Source organism: Dipteris shenzhenensis, chromosome 17 (genome assembly GCF_047967505.1).
Source record: "Dipteris shenzhenensis isolate YYH24624 ecotype China chromosome 17, Dip_SZ_1.0, whole genome shotgun sequence".
In the NCBI taxonomy this organism is placed as follows: domain Eukaryota; kingdom Viridiplantae; phylum Streptophyta; class Polypodiopsida; order Gleicheniales; family Dipteridaceae; genus Dipteris; species Dipteris shenzhenensis.
Genome location: NC_141612.1, coordinates 9207264 through 9231654, shown reverse-complemented (window position 1 = coordinate 9231654; position 24391 = coordinate 9207264). Strand labels below are relative to the sequence as shown.

The following is a 24391-nucleotide window of genomic DNA, read 5'->3' as shown; positions in this document are numbered from 1 at the left end:
ACAAGCTTAGGTAGATTAGTGAGTTTTTTCTTTCCCATGCTTTGTGTATAGAGGATGAAATTTGGCACACCCATAGTATCTTTAGGGAGAGTTGTTATGTGTGAAACTATGTCCATGGAAGACATTTCAAGATTGATGCTGCTGTGAAGAAGGTGCTGTTGCAAAAAGTGTTCCTACAAAGATGTTGCTTTGCAAATGAAGACTTGCTTCAAAGCTCTCTGTCATTCAGCCACGATGATATGCTCTAGCCTCAACTAAGGACGACACACTCTCTATGATTCTCCATGGTAAGCACATCACTAATGAGCATTAGCCACTAAGTGCAACTACAATGGCTACTCCATCTGCCTCACGGGATGCCTCCAACTGCTTCTCTACAGCTGGCCCTCCTGCAACCAAGTTCACCTACAAATTTAAGGTGAACAATGACTCTTGAGACTACTCCACCGACTCCAGCAGCAACTAAACAAGCTGCCACCAAGAGCCTCGACTGCTCACCGTGCTCCAATGCCATCCTCCAAAGGGGTGCCTTATAACCTTCTAAGTCTCCTACACGTCCAGAATCCTGCTCGTCAGCAGTAACCAACTAGCTAGCCATAGACCAAAGAGAAGCATATGCTCAGGTGACCTCCTACAACAAGCCCCGGTAGTGACATCCACTCCCATTGATCGGCACCTGTTCTGCACAGGCATTCAAGCACCCACTCTACGATGGCTTCTCAACTTTGTCTGATCATCGAAAGTGAGCAAAGTTGCTTGATGAACGGTGCAGTGATAGAAGCCGCATCGCGCAGTATCTCCATGAAAGGTTTTGAAGCTAAGGTTCCCCTCACCACATTGACACGTGGTAGATAAAAATTGACCAGGGTTATTGAAAGCACCCAAGGTTCAATTTATGGTTAGGTTGAGTTGCATGGTTTAGTGGGACCATGGTTAAGTTAATCTAGACTTGGGTTAACTAACTTGGGTTAGTAGCTTGCCACATGGCACATAGGACCCAAGTCAAGTAACTCACACTAAACCATGGTTAGGTTTAGGTTCAGGGTTAGTTAAGTGCCACCTAAGCACACAGCCCCTACCAAGCACAATCCTACAAGCAGCATATGAACAACTAAGCCACATCATCAAAGGCCCCCTTTTTAATCAAAAAGTTCAACAAGCCGTAACTTGCAATCCAGGAGTAATTTGCACACGCTCTCAAAAGGAAAAGTGATCGCCTTTTTTATCTCTATGCGCTTGTCAAGTCAAAATCATTGTATGCAATTAGACACTACCATTGAAGTAGAACAAAACTGTTTAAAGCGTTTGCTATTTGCAAACCTATGTCTCTTATTTATGCATCTGGCTTATAGGAAAGTTTTGGAGCCCCAAAAGGAAAATGTTGATCCAAACGCTCTTCCCCTAAAACAAATGAACACTCTATTTTCAATGACTATTGCGAAAGGGATGATTGAGGAAAAGAAGTTTAAAACCATCAAACAAAATGTTGTGCAACAGTTAGTGGAAAGCAATAAAGTTAAAGAAACTAAATTCAAGAGGCTCTCAATGAGGGTGGAGTTAGCATGAAAGGTTATTCTTCTATTTTCAAAGTAGTATCATCAACTTTTAAAGATCAAAGGATCAAACGTGTGCTTCTTCCAAATCCTGCAAAAGTTTGGAATTTAAGAGCTTCACTCAATGAACAAGTAGATGATTTTATTGGCCAGTGGTTACATATTGAGGATGTATTTGAATGTAGTGAGGGGACCACTATGTATAATCCTTGGAATAATATTTTTGTTGATCTTGAACAATTATTAAAAAGAATGGTTGAATTCTATGGAATCACATTTGAAGAGTGCCAGGGACAGCTTATATAAAGTTAGATGAATGCGAAATTGTGAAAGAGAAAAATATTGAAAGAGTGACCATCACACTTATTAATAGGGCACTTAATACATCAATCACAAAAGAAAACTCAAAGCATTTCAGTGTACAATTAGAGAAGCACATTTGGTGGTTGAGAGCATTTGAGGTAAGCGTGAACTTTCATTTTTCAAATATATTACTGTTTGATTTCATTTATTAGATCTAGATGCTTCAATATAGTTTCTTCTTAATGGCAGGTAAAGACAGAGGACAAGCAAACCTTGTTTTGGGTGTTTCACCATACCAAAATACTAGAAGTCATCAAAAACCAGGTTCAAGGAGGGAAACTTTATGTTGAAGGCAAGGGTGATTTCCGCCTGATCAGTTTGTTCTAGGGGTAGACTAGGTGATGCTTATTGATTGTGGGGAGCCTTCTTGCTACAAAGAGGCTATGATGCGCGAGGATCAATGCAAGTGGGAATATGCTATGCAATTAGAGATGAGTTCACTTATGAAAAATAAGACTTGGGACTTGGTTTCTTTGCCACATGGAAAGAAAGCATTGTCATGTAAATGGGTCTACAAGATGAAGGTCACAGGTGATGGCATGCCTAGGTACAAGGCCCGTTTGGTCGCTAAAGGGTTCAAGCAAGAGAAGGGTGTGGACTTTGATGAGATATTCTCTCCGGTTGTGAAGATGACCACACTTAGATGCATGCTTGGACTAGTGGCAGTAGAGGATATGGAGCTTATGCAGATGGATGTCAAGATAGCTTTCTTGCATGGGGATCTGCATGAGGAAATTTACATGGTGCAACATGAAGGCTTTGAAGAAAAGGGCAAAGAACATTTAGTTTGCAAGCTGAAGAATAGTCTCTATGGTCTTAAGCAAGCACCTAGAGAATGGTATCAGAAGTTTGATGCTTTCATTCGGTCCCAAGGTTCTAGAAGGAGTGAAATTGATCACTGCCTCTATACTAAAAGGGCTAAGGATAATAGCCTCATAATCCTGGCACTATATGTGGATGATATGCTATTGGCTAGCAAGAATACTTATGAGGTAGATGCATTAAAGGCCAAGTTGCATGAGGCCTTTGATATGAAGGATTTTGTACTTCCAGGTCATATTCTTGGTATGCGCATCATGCGTGATCGGAGTAGGAAACTCCTTTGGCTTTCACAGAAGGAGTATGTTACAAAAGTATTGCAACATTTCAATATGGAGGGGGGGAAGGCAGTGAGTACTCCATTGCCTCCATATGTGAAACTGAGTCATACAGATAGTCCCAAATTAGATGAGGAGAGGGCCATGATGGCCAAGGTTCCTTATGCATCATCGGTTGGGAGTCTTATGTATGCTATGATAGCTACTACACCAGACATTGCATTTGCAATGGGAGTTGTTAGCCGGTATATGGCTAATCCAAGAAAGAGGCATTGGGAGGCAATTAAGTGCATCATGAGGTACATGAAGGGTACCAAGGAGATGTGCATCTACTTTGGTAGAGGAGACATGTGTGTACTTGGGTACATAGATTCAGACTATGCAGGGCATGTGGATAGTAGGAGATCCACTTCTGGTTATGTGTTCACCTTTGCAGGTGGTGCAGTGTCATGGATGTCTCATGCACAGAAGTGTGTTGCTTTGTCTAACACAGAGGCTGAGTATGTTTGCAGCCACATAGGGTTGCAAGGAGGCTATATGGCTTGATCAGCTAGTGGGAGATTTGGGGATTCATACCGGTGTATCGACATTGCATAGTGATTCTATGAGTGTTATTTAGCTAGCACGAAATCCGATCTTTCATGCAAAGACCAAACACATTGAGGTCAGGTACCATTTCATTAGGGAGGTACTTGAGGACAAGCGCATAGAGCTTGTCAAGGTCCGTACAGATGATAACCCTGTAGATATGCTGACAAAGAGTCTACCTAGTTAGCAGTTTGAGTATTGTTGTGTATTGATGGGCATTGGATAGTATGCTCCTTGGTTGTTCTCCCTTAAAGGCACATTGTCCTTTAAGTGGAAGGTTGTGGGGGTTAAAGGTCACTGTGACTTTACCCCGCTTATGTACAATACTCAAACACATATATAAATGAATGAAAAAGAAGATTAGGGTGTTCTGCACCCATCAAAACTTATGTGGCTCTCTGTTTCTCTCTCTTCGTCTTCCATTCTTGCTTCCGTTGAGAGCACTCTCAATCCAATCCTTCAATAGGACATAGCTCCATTTACTGTTTGTGAGTTTAAGGCTACAAGGTCCAAGGCTACAACCTCCTTGCTCTCTTCCTCAAGATTAATATCCTCCTCTTCTAGTTCTTGTGCCTCTTCTATATTTTTGCCGTTGTCTTCAATATCAAGTTCTTCCCCAGGATCTTCCATGGCCTCTTTTGGCATGTCTTCTGTACCTTCATGACAAAGATTTAAAAACACAGCAAAAGCAAGGCTTACCTCCAATAGCATGCATCCTTCACTATGAATATTACAAACCACTTTGTATTTTTTTGGAAAGCTATCAAACCTCCTATTGATGGGAATCCAAAGCTTTTTGCCTGTAATCAAATCCTTTGCATGGACATATGACTTCCCAGATATGATTACTTTCTGTTTCTCTGAAATTTTTTGAAATAGCTCGTCTGCTAAAAAATCTTTGTGGCTCTCCAAAATGGCAACATAATCTAGCTCTTTATTCCACATCTCATAAAATAGATGGTAATCCTGCTGAAGCATCATACTTCTCAAGAAAATAAAAAAGCAACAAATTTGTAGGTTTTTGTGCTTCTTTTAATGTGTTCCCCTTCAATGGGACTATTGTTTTTACAAAAGACATCCCTAGAACACTTGCTAGCTCAATTTTATTATTTCTCTCCTTCTTTCTTGAACTTCCCTCTCCCTGAAAAAGGAAAGATAATCCCTGCAATCTCCTTTTCATTGACAAAATTGGCGATTATTCCAGTAGCCCTTGCACCAAAAATTGAATTATCACTTTAAATTTATTATCTTCAATCAAAAAAGCAATTTCAATAAAGTTATACAATCCAAGTTATAAAAAGCAATTTATCATCTCTCTCCACAATCTAAATGAAACCTTTCAATAAAGTTATACAATCCAAGTTATAAAAAGCAATTTATTGTCTCTCTCCATACAATCTAAATGAAGCACCTTTCAATAAAGTTATACAATCCAAGTTATAAAAAATAATTTACTATCTCTCTCCACAATCTAAATGAAGCACCAACAATAAAATTATGATTTCCATATCCTTTGATTTATCATTGGCTTAATGAGAATAAAGGCTAAGTCATCGCATATCACACCAAAAATTATAATGCATAGTCCACTAAAATATCTATAACATTGTTGGAAGTTATTTTTATGAAAATCATAAAGAAAGTATATTGGCTACATGCTTGCAGATGTCAATTATTGATGAGAAATGGTGATTGGAAATACATGTTTCAAATATAGTCAAAAGAACTACTTTTTAGAGCTCTTTTTGCCACTCTTGCTTGACTTTGCCTTGTCTTTCTTCTTTTTTCCTTTCATTTTTGCCTCCACTTTATCTTTTTCCATAACCTTTTTCCTCGTCCTCTTTTTGCTTCATTTCCAAAGGTGTGTGTCCTTCTCATGTGATCCAAAATTTCATCTCATCAATTGAATCTTCTAAAATTTCTCAATCAAACTTGTCAGAATCTGAGACATAGTAGTCAACGCTGTCTTGTGTGCTAGGAATGAGTAATGCTCTAGGTAGAGTTCCCATTTCAATAGGGGGTTCGACAATATCTTTGTATTGGAGATATAGTTGTTCTAAATATGTTTTTAAATCCTGCTCGGTTGGAGTCATTGGAACCTATGGAAATTCATCATAATGTTAAAAAACACATTGAAAAATGAAGGGGATGGAAAGGGAGTGAGAGAAAGAGAGAATGCACCTTTAGAACCTTCTACAATAGGCCAAACTTGATCACACCCAAGCGAGACAGAGTGGACCAAATGTACTGGATTCCTCTTCTTCTCTCTCTCTCTCTCTCTCTCTCTCTCTATTTCCCTACATAAAACATTGGGAGGTATATCTTGAAAAAAACGAGTGTCAGAGCTGAAGGAGAGCTTAAGGAAAGTGATCCACAACATAAAGTATACAAAAAGTGATCGAGGACAAGATTGCCTCGAAGAGCGTGCTTCCTTCACTATACGTCATTGTCTATTCTCTCACTTTCTATCACTCTTGAAGCAAGGATAGCTAACTGTGCATCCCTCACTATCGCTCCCTCACTTTCCTTCTCTCACTTTCCTTCCCATACGATGGCTAGTTACTACGTGACTACATTTATCGAACTAAAATTTTGTCTTAGATCCCTTTTATATGGACCCATGAGCGGTAAGTCATTCAAGGAGGATATGTTACAAACATGGCTGCTTGATTTGAACTCAACAAAAGAGGTGAATATCTCTAGCTTTCTTTTTCGCTTCATTGAGTCATGTAACCCTTATGCTTATGAGCTAAATCCTTGTACAGGATATGGCAACGGCTAGAAGTTGTATTGAACGAAAAGGTGAAGATGAGGAAAGCCAAGAGCAAAAAGAGGAGTTGTTGAATACTTACAAGTCGGCAAAAGATTCGAAGCATCTTATGAGGAGAGTCTGTGGCAAGATTGCAGATGCCAAAACTGGTGAGACAAATGGCCTGCGGATTTAAATTCTACTTGTTTTCACAAAGCCAATGCGATATTAGGCACTTTGGAGGACATATGCTCTCTCTAATGGTGTAATAGACAATTGATGGAAATATACTTCCATAGAGACTTATGTGTTTTCTAAAGGTGTAATAGATAAGTAATGGAAATACACTTGCACAAAGACTTTTCAGTGCTCTAATGTAATAGAGAAGGGATCAAAATATATTTCCCTCTCTCTCTTGCATAGACACACACACACACTCTCTCTATCCTCTATAGCCTTCCTCTCTCTCTCTCTCTCTCTCTCTCTCTCTCTCTCTCTCTCTTCATCTCTCTCCCTTTCCCTCTCTCTAGCTCCATCCCCACCCCCACTCCCCCATTGCCACCTCTCTCTCTCTCTCTCTCTCTCTCTCTCTCTTTCAGAATAAGGACTGTTTTAGCAAGTGCAAGGATTGGAAAACTACTTGTCTTTACTAAAAGTAGTTAGTGCATACATTAAGCGAGGGCAAGGATTGGAAACTCTCTCTCTCTCTCTCTCTCTCTCTCTATGTGTCTCCCTCCCTCTCTCTCTCCATCTCCCCCCCCCTCTCTCTCTCTCTCTCTCTCTCTCTCTGTGGGGTGTGTGTGTGTGTGTGTGTGTGTACATAGAGTGTGTACAAAAGAAAGCGATTAGGAGGGTTGGGAAATTCCCAACCCTCCATATCACTCTCTTTTATACAGTCTCTCCCTCTCCCTCCCCCTCTCTCTAGCTCCACCCCCCGCCCTCTCTCTGTGCATCCCTCTCCAATTAGATACCCCCCCCCCCCTCTCTCTCTCTCTCTCTCTCTCTCTCTCTCTCTCTCTCTCTCTCTCTCTCTCTCTCTCTCTCTCTCTCTCTCTGTCTATCTCCCTCTATAGCTAGATCCCCCCTCTCTCTCTGTCTCCCTCTTTAGCTAGATCCCCCCCTCTCTCTATCTCCCTCTGTAGCTAGATCCCCCCTCTCTCTCTGTCGCCCTCTCTAGCTAGATCCCCTCGTCTCTCTCTGTCTCCCTCTCCAGCTAGATCCCCCCCCTCTCTCTATCTCCCTATCTCTCTATCTCCCTCTTTAGCTAGATCCCCCACCCCCTCTTGCTCTTTCTCCCTCTACAACTAAATCCCCCCCTATCTCTGTCTCCCTCTCTAGCTAGATCCCCCCTCGCTGTCTCCCTCTCTCTCTGTCTCCCTCTCTAGCTAGATCCCCCCCTCTCTTTGTGTCTCCCTCTCCAGCTAGATCCCCCCCCCCCTTTGTCTATCTCCCTCTCTCTCTGTCTCCCTCTCCAGCTAGATCCCCCCCTCTCTCTCGCTCTCCCTCTCCATCTCTCTCTCTCTCTCTCTCTCCCCCCCCCCCCCCCCCCCCGATCCAAGAGAGGGAGAGAGAGAGAGAGAGAGAGAGAGAGGGAAAGAACTGAGAGACAAACAGAGAGAGGGAGAGAGAGGGAGACAAGCAGACAAATAGAGACAGAGACAAACAGAGCTTGGCTATTGGCTTTTCTATGTCCCTTTTCTACCTTGATTGGCCCTAGCCTTGCTGTGCATGAGCTGGCCCTAGAGGACCCTGCAAATCTTCTCCGACTTGCCCATGGCTAGATTCAAACTTGCACATGGATGAGACAAATCATTGTATTCCATGAAACCTCAAAACAAGTCTTTAATGTGTATATAAACCCTTTTCAAGGTTGCTTTTTAGTCTTCCCCAGACATGATACACAGTGATATCTGATGATCCTCAAATCGAGCATATCTAGCATTTTCTATGTCTATCTCTTAGAGCAAAACAGGTGGTATCTTCAATGGTATAACATTCCATCAGAGAACTTCCCCTTGTAGGATGAACCAACACCAACTAGCATGATAGTATTGTTGGGTGAGGATGCTAAGGAAGCATTGCAGCTCTAGCATAGCATCCACAAATGCCCAAGTATTTGTCATTGGCCCAAGCATGTTGACTTTGATAAATGAATAATGCTAGACTAATTACAAAGTTTACTCCATGCTATCTATCAATAGTTGCATCAAAGGATAGAGGGGTAAGAAGGCTACATAAATTTTGATAAAGAACTGTATTCTGTTCATGCCTACACTATGTTCGGTCATGCCTTTCATGAGAGAGAGAGAGAGAGAGAGAGGACTTAGGACTTATGTTTTATGATCTCACATGTAGTTAAGCATCAATCACGACGGTAAGGATGAAGGCTACTGCCAAGAAGACGGACAAGGGTCCACCCATAGCAAAATTGGCAACACTAAGAGGATGGGATTCACATTGAAGAAAAGGAAAGCCAATGCATCTTCTCAAACAAGCAAAAAAGAAAAGATTTACACAAAAGGTCAATAGAGATAAGAAGGGCCTAGAAAGCCATGGGACTGTGTATTCCCAAGGCTCCTTTTCAAATGATTGTTAGGCAAGTTTGTGATGATATGAACTTTGTGGGCCTTGGATACCAAAGGCAAAGAATAGTTATTTGGGCATTGCAGGTTGCTGCCAAGGACTTTTTCGTAGACTTTTTCCAAGATACATTTCTTCTTGCAACCCACAACCATAGGGTGATAATCATGGCAAAAGATATCACCACTTTAAATATGGTTAGATGGAGATATGATAAACTCTTGAAGGCTATAAATATGATAAACATTAAGATGAGGGACATTTTGCTGATACCACTTGCTCGAATGCCAAAATAAGATGAGATGACTATAGAGGTAGTGACTCAAGTGACTCATGGAATAAAAACAAGAGCAAAAACAACCTTTGAGGAGGTGCAAAGGATAAAATATAAGGACACCAAGTGTCTTCATACCTTGTCCACTAATCTAGATACTGCAAATCTAGAGCTACATGTTCTCAAGTGTCTAAATACACTGGGACCTACTGTAAGGATAAGTTTTACAGATGTAGAGTCAATGAGAGAGTTTACCCTAACATAAGATTGTCTCAAAGCAATCAAAGATAGAGCAGGACAAGATACCGATACATTATCCTTGTAGGATTGAAGTAGGTTTTTCTTTTTATATATCAATTTAGACAACCACTTATTTTGAACACTATTCTAAATTCCTCTATCAAAAAAAAGTTACATGAGGAGATTCAAGGTATGGTACATATCGTGGACCTAGGTATCTCCTTCAAAATGAGGGATCCCAGGGAGCTGGTGGACCAGCTTGTGAAGTGGTTCACATACTACAATTTCAAATCTATGACCCTAATTGTCATCCCTTACCATTCAGAGTAAGTGATTAGTAAGTACATTGCATAAGGAGCTAGATTGTTATTTTCAATCCACAAATTCTAATCTTTACAGCATTTGTCAAATGAAGTCGACATTAGAGTTTTGCTATAATACATCTACCATCAAAAGAATGCTTCTGCTTTAATTCAATTACACATACTCATCAAGAGATCGATCTATAAGCGAACTTGCAATGCCTTAAATAAGGATCACAAATTTTTAAAATAACAAATTATTTATTTTGTTAATGGCAAATTGTTACAATACTAGAGAAATTGATTTTCCATTGTTATTTGTAAATGTTAAATGATATAGTTACAATGCTGATTATGGCTGTAGTTTTAGAGCAAAAACTATTGTAGAGCTTCTCTAACTCCAACAATACGAGCCTAGAAAGGTTCAACTACTAGATCGAAGGTGAGATCAAAACATGGAAGAGAAGGTGGTGGATGAGGAAACAACAGAAGCTCCTTGATCAACCTTCTTCATAGGATCATCCTAGGCATTGGATGCCAACTCTTCATAGCATCCACCATCGCCTGAACGGCAGTGATTGTCTGAGAATCATCAATTTGTTTGACATTATAATTTATAATTTTTATCCGTTGCCTCACAATTGTATAATTTTGAATTATCTCAATAATCCCATTTGGGATGTCTCTACACAGAATTCTCCTTTCCCTTCACTGCAATACTATCAACATGTAGTGTTAATCAATGATTCATTCAAGAATAAATAAAAAACATTGAGTCATATTCAAGTCTTAGTTTACCTTCTTGTTATTCAGAATGAATGAGAATCTTTCTGTAACACTGCCCTTTGTCTCCATCTAGATGTCCTAGCGTAATCGAGCGAGTGTGCAGCATTGTTTGAGTGATATAATTCCCAATAAATTGTCACTCTCATTAATGGTGATATTCAGTGCTTCATTCTCAGGACCAAAAGAGTTCAAATCTTGATCTATTGGAACCAATTGGTTCCCAATCATTCTACTGTGTTTATAGTAAAAGGTTAATATGAAATTTTGAGTGGCAATCATGTACTTAAGTTTAATGGAGTTGTGCACAACCTCACAGTATACTTGGTTGGATGTTATCACGTCCCAACCATAATCCAATAAGTCAGGAATTCTTTCAGCACCATTTGCATTATAAGTGAGCATCATCTTGCAAATCTTGATAGAAAATTTATTGAATAGATCTACAAAGATTGTTATTGGCATGCAAATAGTTATTTTGTTGATTCTACTTGCAATCCCTGGCCGCAAGTATCGTTGTACTTCTAAAAACAACATGGCTCTATATGACTCTGTTACAACACCATGAGGAATTGGCCAATTAATGGTATTCCATGTTGGGAGAGCTAGTTTCTTCAACACACCATGTGTGTTGGCTTTATCCAATAGTTGGTAAAAATGATCATAGAAAAAGACTCCTAACTGAGCTAACTGTGCTGCCAATCTACCTTGATATTGCAATTCTCCTATGGACCCATGTAACACATCCATGAATCCTAAAATGCATTCCTAGGCTACCACTTGTGATAAGATGAAGGATATATATCTGAAAATAAAAATAAAGACATTGAGGTTCAGAAAATTCTCTGATTATGAAATATAAAATTCTCAATGAAGTCACTTACAATTTGGTCTGTGTTGTGGAAGATAAGTTGGATAATTCTCTCGCAACACAAGCTCTCTATGCATGTATACATGTTGAACCAATATTTCCTTTATTGATTTCATTCCCTCCTTGGTTCTAAAATCTTTCACCCTACCCTTCCAAGATGCCAAAAAGAGATTAATTAGATGTGGCTTCTTCCTTCTGTTTGGTTGCATGAGCACCCAACTTCCTTTTGATACAGTTAGTCTTTGCCAGGAGCCATCCATAGTAACCTTGTTGGCAACATCGATGGAAGATATAGAGGAAAGAGGTCGACGAGTGAGGGAGCTCACGTCTATAGCTTCGTCCTCAACAGTTAGATCAACGGCACAAGAATGGTTCTAATTATCGATGCATGCCATTGAGACTAGTATCCAAACTTTTACTCAAACACCTGAAAACTCAATGGACATATCAAAGAGCACACATTATACTCTAGTCTTGCATAAGCACGATCTTCTTATTAAAAACTTTAAGAATATTATCAAAGAGAGAGATTTACAAATCAACGACATCATTCTCGTACCTTGCGCTTCAATGATCAACAAAGCTTCCTAAAAAACTAAGATCAGTTATTGTGTTGTCGTCCCCATGAAAAACTTTCAAGCATCTCATCCTCTTTCTGAGGAGCAAAAGAAGTTTGACCGTCTCAATGCTCAAGCACTTTCTTTGATTTCCTTGTTGGTGAAGAGGCACATCATGAAGACTATTAAGTCTTGTACTTCTTCTAAGGATGCTTGGGACAAGTTGTCCCGTATGCATACTGTTAAGAATATGGCCAGGGTGATTGCACTCAACAATCAGCTTAAGGATCCGGAAATGATTGATGGTCAAACCATCATAGAGCATGTAGCAAAAATTATAGATTTGCGAGATCAGCTTGCAAATGTTGATGAGGAGATTGAAGAGAAGAGATTGGTCTCTATCACTCTTAATAGTCTTGCTCCTTCATATAGTACATTTGCTACATCATTGAGCATCACTCTCAGGGTTGGTTTGTTATTGCAGGAAGAAGAAAGAGCTCATAATTTTTCTCGTGGCTCTTATGGTAGTGAGCAAGCTCTAGCCACTAGGGAGAGGGGAAATTTTTAGAAATATAAGCCTAAAAACAACCAGCCACAAGGGGCAAATAATAGTACCAATAATGCTGGATCAAGCAAAGATGCTAAGGTGAAAAAGGATAGATGCAATTACTACAAGAAGCCATGCCATTACATTGTAGATGTCAAAAATGCATTGCAAATGAGAAGAAGAGGCAAGGTAACTCAAACAGTAATTTTGTGGCTCATACTGAGAACAATGCATCTGGCTCACATGCACACTTTGCTCAGGATGATTAGGATTTTGTATTTGCAGACACACTCTCTGAGATAACTTCTAGGGGGGATTGTGATTGTGATCATGCTATTGCTCATAACAATAATGATGATCCCTATTCACTTAATGTGAATGAGAATTGGTATTTGGATGGCGGTGCTTCACATCATATGACTCCTCATAAGGAGTGGTTTGAGAGCATCAAACTTGTGTATGGGCGGCAGGTTACTTGTGCCAATGATGCTTCTCAAGACATTACAGGAGTGGGACATATTCCCATTAAGCTTGATAATGGCAAAGTCAAGTATATTCGTGATGTTTGGTATGTTCCAGAGTCGCGGAAGAATCTTATTTTAGTTCCATCCATAGCTCATGATCAACACATGCTTGTGGAGTTTCAGAATGATCAATGCCGAATTAAAGATCCTAGAAAGGGATATGCAGTGGTTGCCATTGGCACTTATGATAAGGGTCTTTATAAGTTGGATGCTAAGCCCCATGTGCAGCATGCCTTGGCTACGTCTAATGCATCTTCATGTGACTTATGGCATGCTAGATTTGGTCATGCACATCATAGAGCATTGGCATACTTGCAAAATAATCAAATGGTTGAAGGGATGCCAAAATTGCAGCAACCATCTAGTTCTTTTTGTGAAGGGTGTATTATGGGAAAGTTGCACCATTTGCCTTTCAAAAAGGATGGATCAGTCAAAGCCATACATATACTGCAGCTTGTGCATAATGATGTATGTGAGGTGAATGTGTGGTCACATCATGGTACCAAGTATTATGTGTCTTTTATTGATGATTACTCCAGATTTACATGGATCTGTCTCATGAAAGCGAAATCTAAGGTGTTTCATTGGTTTTAGGAGTTCAAAGCACTTGTTGAGAACCAAACTAATGCCAAGATCAAAACATTTAGGATAGATAGAGGAGGGGAGTACATGTCTCATGCCTAAAAGAATTATCTAGCTCATCATGGGATTCATCATCAGAAGACATGCCCTTACACACCAGCTCAAAATAATGTTGATGAAAGAAAGAATAGGACTCTCATGGAGATGACCAGATGCATGCTGAGCTACAAAAAGATGCCTAAAGTATTTTGGGGTGAGGCTATAGTTACAGCCACATACATCCAAAATAGATGTCCAACTAAAGCATTGGTGAATCGGACTCCGTTGGAGGCATTCTATGGATATAAGCCAAAGGTTAGCCACTTCGAGGCCACTTCAGAATTTTTGGATCAGTGGCATATGCATTAGTACCAGATCAACACAGATTCAAGCTTGATGATAAGGGAATCAAATGCATATTTGTGGGTTATAGTACTGAAAGCAAGGGCTATAGGATTTACAATCCCGAAACATGGAAAATTATCATAAGCAAAGATGTTTCTTTCAATGAAAATGATTGCTTTATGCCTAATGATTTACATATGCCCATTGAGGACACTATACCTTTGGATATTGTTTATTTTGAGTCAGAAGATATGCCATCCATGTGTCTAACACACCAAGTTCTTCCTCCGCTACATCTGGAGAAATTCCCCATATTGATGAAGGTAGCACTTCTGAAATTTCAGTTCAGAAATCAATCAATGAAAATCAACCTATTGTCTATGAAAGGAGGAGGGTAAAATTTGCAGATCAGTCATAGCCTGCTGTAGCTAGTCAGTCCCTTCCTAGATGGGCTTGGGCTACCATTCAGGATCCACAAAATCAGCCTGTGTTGGGGACAACAAGGTCTAGTACAAGGCAAGCACAAAATCAGGTCAATTATGCCTCGATGAGCATAGTTATGGAAGCTGAAATTGAACCTCAGTGTTTTGAGGATGCTCAGGGACACCCATTATGGGAAGATGTTATGAAATCAGAAATTCAGTCCATTGAAAAGAATGCCACTTGGGAATTGGTTGATCTCTCTGTTGGGAAGAATGCAGTTGGCACTAAGTGGATTTATAAGTTGAAATTTCATTCTGATGGCACAGTTGAGAAACATAAAGCCCATTTAGTTGCCAAGGGGTATAGCCAGGAGGAAGGAATTGACTATGAGGAGACTTTTTCTCCTGTAGCAAAGATGACAACCATTCGGACTGTCATTTCTCTTACTGCAAGTTACGATTGGCCTGTTTATCAGATGGATGAGAAGATGGCCTTCTTGAATGGAGACCTAAAGGAAGAGGTCTATGTGCAGCAGCCCCAAGGTTTTGTGGTTAAGGGATAGGAACAAAAGGTATGCAAGATTTGCAAAGCTTTATATGGGCTGAAACAAGCACCTTGGGCTTGGTACCATAAAATCCATCAGTTCTTGTTATCACAGGGCTTTGTTAGCACTCATACTGAGCCAAATCTTTATGTGCTTTAAGAAAAATAAGAAATCATCATTCTTATTCTTTATGTGGATGATATCATGCTTACTGGCAGTGATGAGGGAAATATTGCATCAGTAAAATCAGCTTTGTCTCGGTCATTTGATATGACAGACTTGGGTTTACTGCACTATTGTTTGGGCATTGAGTTTTGGCAAACTCAAGATGGTATTTTCATGTCCCAAACTAAGTATGCCAGGAGTATATTACAGAGATTTCACATGGAGAATAGTAAGCCTACAGCTACACCTCTTGAGAAGGGTCTCAAACTATCCAAGTATGATAAGGCTAAAAAGTTTGATGGCACTTTGTATAGATATTTGGTGGGGAGTCTTATCTATTTGTGTTCCATAAGGCCTGATATTGCTTATGCTATAGGAGTATTGAGTCAGTTTATGCATTGTCCCACTATCACTCATTGGAATTCTGCCAAGTGTGTTCTCAGATATGTGCATGGCACTATTACTCTTGGGATGCATTATACCAATGCTTGTGATCTTGATCTATGTGGCTTCATAGATTCTAATTGGTCAGGGGACATTGATGATAGAAAATCCATTTCTGGCGACTGTTTCTCTTTAGGTTCCGCATGCATATCTTGGTTAAGTAAGAAGTAGGCCAGGGTCTCTCTTTCTTCTAGTGAAGTATAAGGCAGCAAATGCAGTTACTACAGAATGCATATGGCTAAGGAAGCTACTTTATGACTTGCATCATTCACAAGATGATCAGGCCACCTCTATCTTGTGTGACAGTCAGATGCATAAAGATTGGTAAAATTCCTATTTTTCATGCTCGCATGAAACATGTGGAAAATCACTATCACTTTATATGGGATTGTATAGCAGATGGCATCATTAGCCTCATCTATTGTCCATCTGAGGACAATGTAGCAAATATCTTCACTAAGAGCCTGCCAGTAGAAGTGTTTGTATGTCATCGAACAGGCTTGGGAATCAGAGACATTACAACAATGTCAAGGGGGGTTATAAAATGACATTGTTTTTCTTGTAAGACTCCCATAGGTTGCTATATCATGTTGGATGAATTTGTGCAACCATGGTACTTTAGGTACCCTAGGTACTTCTGAGGAGTTTCCAAAGTACTTCAGCCATACCATTGAGGGGGGATTTGATAGAACATACAATGATATGGTATTGTAGGCTAGACTTGGTCTAAGTTATTCTAGTCTAGGCTTTTCACTTTATACTTGGGATTCATATATATCCCAAGTCTTGTACTTCTATTGTTGAACTATTCAGTGGAGCTTTGTGTGTGGACTACACTCTCGTGTTCGTTATCCACTTTGTGTCTCCTCACAGTTCCAACAGTGGCTAAGGTGGCAAGGAAGACAGGTGGCTGTATTTGTACAAATACCAAAAATGGCAGTGGATGCATGTTTATACTACGTTTATTCATATGAATAAACTGTGTTATTCATACGAATAAAATAGCAAAAGACGTTTGAAACATTTTAAATCATAAAAAGTGCATATTTGGCCAGTTTTTTTCGAATAAAAAAAAAACGCCCGAATTAATGCAACTTAGGTGTGTGCCTACATGTGTACACATATGGCAGGGTGTGTACACATGTGCACATGTATATATTGATTCTCTATGCATATGTGAGAGTGTGAATGTGGTTTTGTAGGTGTGACTAAATACACAAAGATACACCACAAGTGCAAATACATGCACACACACATAAACACAACCACAAGTACATGTCAAGGATAATCTAGGAACTGATTGTGTTTTGTGAGCTGGAGCAATTGGCTAAGCTCTACAGGGTTGGTGCTTGGAAGCATGTTGGAACTCAAACAGAGGATGCTGTGAATGGAAAGCGATTTGAGAGAGGGGGGATTGTGTTGGAGAGGTTGTTGTAGCTCAAATCCAAGAGGCTATTGAGCTTAAAAAGCAATCTGATCGATAGGAGAATGGTGCTGAACAAACTATTGTAGCCCAAATCTGGCCAGGATAGAGCTAAGCAATGGGTGAGATGAGGAGAAATGGTGCCATGGAGGTGAATTTGATGAAGGTTGAGGTGAGCAAGAGTAGGGAAGATCCCCAACTAGGGACTTGAGAGATTCTTGAGGGAAACTCTGAGGTGAGTGGGGAGGGAGAGGTTGGTAAGGGGGTACAGATGGAATCAAAGAGGCAAGAGGAGGCAAAGTCATGGCTTAAGATGGGAGAGAAAGAAGGGTGGCAAGAGACACTGTTCTAAAGGCAAGGAGAAGTACAAGAGTACATTGAGCATAGAGCCAAGCCAAGCGGTGCCTACCATGGAGGGGTTTTTGACTTAACTAGAATTTTACTTCTTAAAATTAAAAAGATTTAAGATCCCACCTTGAGACCCAGTGGAGCGGGTCTTTAACCCATCGTAGACGGGTCATGCTACTCGTGGACATTAAGGAAGGGAAGGACATGGACATCAACCCATAAGCAGGACATCGAATGAGGAAGTACACCTTCCCCTCATATCAAACCTTGGGGATTGAAGCTCACATGACTCAAGGTTTTCTTGCACTTCTTGCAGACAATTGAGTACACAGACTTGGGTAGAATAGCATCTCGACCTCTGCTTGCACTCTCACCTCCTAGCATGGATACTACACCCTCAAGGGAATTAGCCCAGCTTGTCTCTCTCGGTAAGCACACATTTGGATGACTACATGGACTAGTCGACTGGACTGTAGTTTGGAGAAGAGAAGACATATCTCAAGAGGAATGCTTCACGACTTTATGAAAACTATCTGCAAGCATGGTGGATATTAAGTTATGCCTTGTTCAGAGGTAGACAAAGAGCTTGGATTTGCCTTTCATTTTGGCCTTCTCCCACTCAAATTCCTTTCACACTCTACCTAAGAGAAACTTAGGTATTCAAGTTCATGTTGCATTGTGTATGCTCATGATTGGTGACTTCGTGACATGCATATATTGTTAGATATCAATGCTCCACTCTTGTGTAACTACGTGGGAACCAGTTAACTCTACTTGTAAGCCCCCCATATGAGGAGAAGGCATTTGAGTAGCTTAGTTATCCGGTAGGTCCTGGTTTGGACACCAGCAGATGGGGGCCATGTGTGCCTGATGGCTGGACGTCTTTAGCGCCACAGTTCTAACATGTGGTCGGTGGCCTATTTTAGGACCGACCTTCAATCGGCCATTTTGGGTCGACCGGGTCGGCGGTCTCCCAATTGGGTCTAACCGACTATGACTAGTGGCTATATAAGAACAAGCCCGTGAAGCCCACATTCATCACTGGCTACAGCAACCCTGATTCCTTAGCATCCAGCCTCTGTCCTCTATTGTTTCCAGCATGCCATCAAAACTTCTCACATAGGAGCGCATGACTGGGAGGCAACGCCATCTATTGTATCAGTTTTATGATAATCAAATTTTTGATTCTCCATACTATCTGCTTTCCTCTCTTGCATACGAGATCCTGTTATCTATTGAGCACAGACGTTGTATTATTTTCTTACATGGTATTAGAGCTTGGGCTCTAGCAAGAAGATTCGGTAGTGTGTTTCTGTTTGCGAGCAGATTGTGAGAGATGGCCCAGCCCGCAACACTGCAAATCCCACTGTTCGGCAAAAGCAGAAAGTTGGACGGCACTAACTATCTACTCTGGAAGTTCAAGATGAAGACCATCCTAAGCACATACGAGCTTTGGGATACTACTACTGGGGTGGACGTGAAGCCGGTTTCGAGACTAAATCTAGCCAATATAGGACAATAGATATTACCAACTGTAGATGAGATTCTCGTGTGGACAAGAAGAAATGCAGATGTGCCATGTTCTATTGTCTACAGTGTAAGTGATTCTGTCATGGCATTAATTCAACATGTCACCACAACGAAGGAGGCATGGTCAGTCTTGAAAAATCAGTACGAGACTAGAATCAGACGCGGATTCAAAATCTGGAGACTCAACTCACGAACGAGAAACGATCTGAGTCTGAAATGGCAGAGAAGTTCATCACCAATGTGAAGGATCTGCGTGATCAGATGACTGCGATTGGCATCACCATCACTAGCGAGAATCTAGCACGAAGGTGCATACAGATTCTCCCACCAAAGTATGACGGTCTTGTTATGGCGCTGAATACGCATAACATAAATCCACCCCTCAACTTTGAGGATTTTAGTGCAATGCTTCTGGAGGAGGAGGTGCATCAAAAGACAAGGATTAGAGAAGATTCAACTTTCTCGATTGGATCAAAAAAAGGTAAGGGTAAAGACTCCGGTAACACATCTTCTTCTGATGATAAAAAGAGAAAGAAGAAGATCAAGTGCTTCTATTGCAACAAGGTAGGGCACAAGCCAAATGAGTGCCGGAAGAAGATTGCAGATGAGAAGAAAGGAGTAAAGAAAGAGTCCAGCAACAGTGCGCAGGCAGTACCAGTAGAGCTGTTTGTAGCAATTGAGGAGATTTGCACGGAGGCAGTTCATGTACATGTGAATGAACCTTGGATTATTGACAATGGTGATCGTGCCACATGACCAGTCAGAAGGATTGATATACCTCTCTACATCTGGTAGGGAATGACATCCTAGTAGTAGTCGACAATGATGCAAAATGTCCAGCAAAAGGAAAAGGTGATATCAAGAGGAACTTGTTGTCCATTTCTGCGATCACGAATCAGGATCTCAAAGTTTACTTCGATAATAATGGCGCATAGATTTTGGATCAAGGGAAGGGGGTCATTGGTAAAGGTACATGGCACAACAACATCTACAAACTCTCAGCTTTCAGTGCTCGAGCCGATGTGAGTAACACTAAGCTGTGGCATGAGAGGTTTGGTCATCTAAAGGTTAGTTCTTTAAAGGAGATGCATAAAAGTGGACTGATTACAGACCTACCAGAAATTACAGATCTGCCTGATGTATGTGAAGCTTGCATGATGGGCAAGCAGCATCAGTAGCCCTTTCCTAAAGAGGCCAGTAGGGCAAAGGCTCCTCTAGAGCTCGTTTACATGGACCTCTACGAAAAGATGGAGACGAAAGCTTTGGGTGGTTCCTACTACTTCATGATGCTGATCGACGACTATAGTAGAAGGATATGGATATACTTCCTGAAGACTAAAGATGAGGCTTTTACTAAGTTCAAAGAATGGCATGTAATGGTCGAGAAAGAAACAGGGAGGAAGGTGAAGAAGTTGAGATCAGACAAAGATGGTGAGTTCACATCAAGTGAATTCGAAAGTTACTGCAAAAGTCACGGGATTAAGAGGCAGAAACCCCCACCACATACACCATAGCAAAATGGAGTAGCAGAGCGCAAGATGCATGTCATCTATGAAATGGGCAGGAGTATGATGAAAGGGAAAGATTTGCCGAAGACTTTCTGGGTTGAAGCATGTAACACGGCAGTTTACATTCTGAAATCGTAGCTACATGAAGGCTGTGAATGGGATGACTCCACTGCATGCCTTTTCTGGTAAGAAACCTTCAGCTGCACATTTCAGAGTTTTTGGATGTGAGTGTTTTGTGCACGTCCCTGATGCTAACAGGACCAATTGGGAACCGAAGAGCCGGAAATGTATTTTCTTGGGCTACAGTGAAGAGGTGAAGGGTACCGTCTCTATAATCCTATTACCAAGAAGGTAATAGTAAGTCACGATGTGGTCTTCTCAGAATAGCCGCATCAATTAAAGGAGGATGCTTCCTTCCCAGAATACCAGGACTAGGATATCCATCCAGTACAACCACCAACAGTAGATCAAACTCCCCCAATGATGCTTGGGAGGATTCAAGATAAAGAAGAGGAAGAAGAGCTTGCAGAACCACAACGGCAACGGCCATTCCCGAAGTGGGTAATGCAACTTTTGGATGGCAGAGAACCTCCAGCCATTGAGGAGGAACCATCCGAACACCACCGGTTCAAGAGATTAGAGGAGCAAAGAAGGGCGTAGGAACACTTGGTGAACTACGCTTTGATGACAGAGGTGATCCGTGCTGAAGAACCCATATCTTGAAGAAGCACAGGGTGATGATAGGTGGATGGAGGCTATGCAGTCAGAATATGGCTCCATAATGAAGAACAACACTTGGGACCTTGTGGATCGACCACCAAAACGCAAGGTAATCGACACCAAGCGCGTGTACAAGACTAAGTACAAGTCTGATGGCACGTTGGATAAGTACAAGGCTCGGCTCATGGCAAAAGGATTCGCACAGGTCCATGGTTTTGATTATCAGGATACTTTTGCTCCCACAATGACTAACCACAATCCACAATGTTTTGGCTTTAGCAGCACAGGAAAGTTGGCCCGTGTTTCAGATGGATGTAAAATCCGCCTTTCTGAATGGAGATATCAAGGAGGAGGTATACGTGGAACAACCACCAAGTTTTGTGATCCCCGGTTTAAAAGGTAAAGTCTTTAAACTAAAGAAGGCACTTTACGGGCTGAAACAGGCCCCACGAGTGTGGTACCAGTAGATTGATGCCTACTTTCTGCAAAACGGGTTCAGGAGGAGCCCATTTGATGCAAATGTGTATATCTATAGAGAAGGAGGCAGGTGTATGATCATGGTCCTTTATGTGGACGACCTTGTCATAATAGGGAACCATGAAGAGAAGATCTCACAGACAAAGCAGTCTAGGAAGAGAGTTTGAAATGACAGACCTGGGACTGATGCATTTCTATTTGGGGATTGAAGTTTGGCAAGAGCCAAAACAGATCTTCATTTCATAGCCGAAGCATGCTGGAGAGATGTTGAAGGCATTTGGCATGGCTAAGTGCAAGGCAGTTGGCACCACTATGGAGGTTGATGTGAAGCTCTCAAACAAGGATTCATCACCACTGGTGGATGAAGCAAAGTACAGAAGTGTTGTGGGTAGTTTCATTTACTTGTGCAACACGCGGTCAAACATCAGCTTTGCGACTGGTGTACTAAGCAGGTTTTCCAACAAGCCCCGGGAGAACCATTGGAGGGTAGGGATGTGGGTGCTGAAATACATCAAAGGCACACTTGTTTATGGCATCACCTATACCAAGGGCAACATCTGGACCGGATTCTGTGACTCGGATTGGGTAGGAGACGTGGACAATAGGAGATCAGTGATAGGTTACTGTTTCTCACTTGGATTTGGAGCTGTGTCATGGGTCAGCAAGAAGTACCCTATAGTTGCTCTTTCTTCTACCGAGGCTGAGTACAAAAATCAACATGTTTTGCTTCTTGTGAGGCAGTGTGGTTGAGGAGGATTTTAGGGGACATGGGTGCAGTGCAGAACAAGCCTACGCAGTTATCATGTGACAATCAGAGTTGCATGGCAATTGCCGAGAACCCAGTGTATCATGCTCGCACAAAACACATTGAGATTCAATATCACTTTGTATGCGAGCTCATCATGGATGGAGAGGTCGATTTGGTGTACTGTCCAACTACAGAGAATGCTGCGCACATCTTCACGAAGGCTCTTGGAAGAGACTTGCTAAAGAGGCATCTTCATCGACTTGGCATTGGGTCGAAAAAGTAAGTTCACTTGCAAGTGGACATTAAGGGGGGTGTTAGATATCAATGCTCCACTCTCGTGTAACTACGCGTGTAACTACGCGAGAACCAGCTAACTCTACTTGTAAGCCCCCCATATGAGGAGAAGGCATTTGAGTAGCGCGGTTATCCGGTAGGTCCTGGTTTGGACACCAAATGGGGGCCATGTGTGGCCTGATGGCTCGACGGCTTCAGATAGAGTTGGCACACTGCCAACTTGGCTACATGCAAGTGTGGGAAGGCATCCCATGATTGACTGCATTGAGGGTAGATAGAGCATTTCTCAGGGTAGCCCACTCTCAGGTTGCGGGGCTTGTTTGGAGCCCCAGATTATTTCGGATGGCTCTAGGCCAAATGGAGACCGTAGGTTAGTTGCTCTATTCTACGCCACGGTTCTAACGTGTGGTCGGTGGCCTATTTCAGGACCGAACTCTAGTCGGCCGTTTTGGGTCGATCGGGTCTGTCTCCCAATTAGGTCTAATTAACTATGATTGGTGGCTATATAAGAGCAAGCTTGTGAAGCCCATATTCATCACTGGCTACAGCAACCCTGATTCCTTAGCATTTGTTGAGATATCGAGCTCCACTCGTGATATGCCAGGGTGATCGTTGTGCATTTATGTCACCGACTTGTTAGCTGCAGATGCGGTTGGTACACCACCCATGAATAATAGTTGGATGACAGCTATCCTTATGTACTCTAGTTCGTGGCTCAGTTAGTATGCCACCTTAGTTAGCTGAGTTTGGTTTGAGACCCACATATAGGGTTCTTCTATTTCTTTGTACTAGAGTTCTTTTGGCTTTCACAACTAAGAAGAGGAAAACTGTTTTCAGCCTCCACCTTTGTGTGTATTCCCCCATTGTGTATGTGAGAAAGTCGCAAGTGAGACTCCTTCCTTCTCTCCCACTATCTTCACATGGTATCAGAGCCTGGTTCGTGGTAAGGAGCTCAAGAAAGCAAACCAAGTTCGCGGTGTCCTGGTAAGAGGACCAGTGTTGCTTTCCTTTTTCAAGTTTGGGAGCAAATCTCTACAGGTAGCACAGACGGAAAGTGCAAGAGTGCATTGTCTCAGATTGAGACGCCCTTCGCAGTGTGACTTTATTTTTCTGATTCGAGGCCATTTTGGGGCCCGTTTTGGAGGCAAAAGTTCTTCACAAGCATTGAGAAAAAGGCCCTGTTTTTGCTATGCGACCATTGCTCTGCAAGTTGGTGAAAAGTTACCATAGAAATTGCATCATATGCCTGTGCGCAGAGATATTGGGAGTTACAGAATCATCCTTATTGCCTGTTGATGCAAAATCGTCACTAGGAAGTGACTGTGTGGTCACATACCACTTTCGTCAATTTTACAGATTTGCTCATGTGAGGCAGAAGCTATGTTTTTTGCAGTGACAGAATATTTTTCAGTGTTCTATAATGGCGTCTGATTCTCTTTCATAGATTGTCTTGACAAGAACGACTTCCAAGCATGGAAGTTTAGAATGACGAATTTCCTTATGGGAAAAGGCTATTGGGAGTTCATTATAGGAAATGAAGAAGAACCAGTTCTTCATAATGTTCCCAATCAACAGGAAATGCAGGCATTTAAAGGATGGCATGAGAGAGCCAGAAAAGTTATGTACTGGCTGCCTATCAGTATTTCAGATTCTATGATTGTGCATATTCAGGATGCAAGTACGCCAAAGGAGGCATGGGATACTTTGGCAAAAATGTACAGCACAAATACGCAAGCCAGGAAAATGCAGCTCAAGCAAGAGTTGCACAATGTG

The 24391-nt window shown here is 41.5% G+C and overlaps 1 pseudogene; it reads right to left on the bottom strand.

Moving 5' to 3' along the window:
- Positions 1-309: 309 nt before the first annotated feature.
- On the bottom strand, positions 310-11846 carry LOC147891643 (uncharacterized; annotated as a pseudogene).
- Between the last annotated feature and the right edge of the window lie 12545 nt (positions 11847-24391).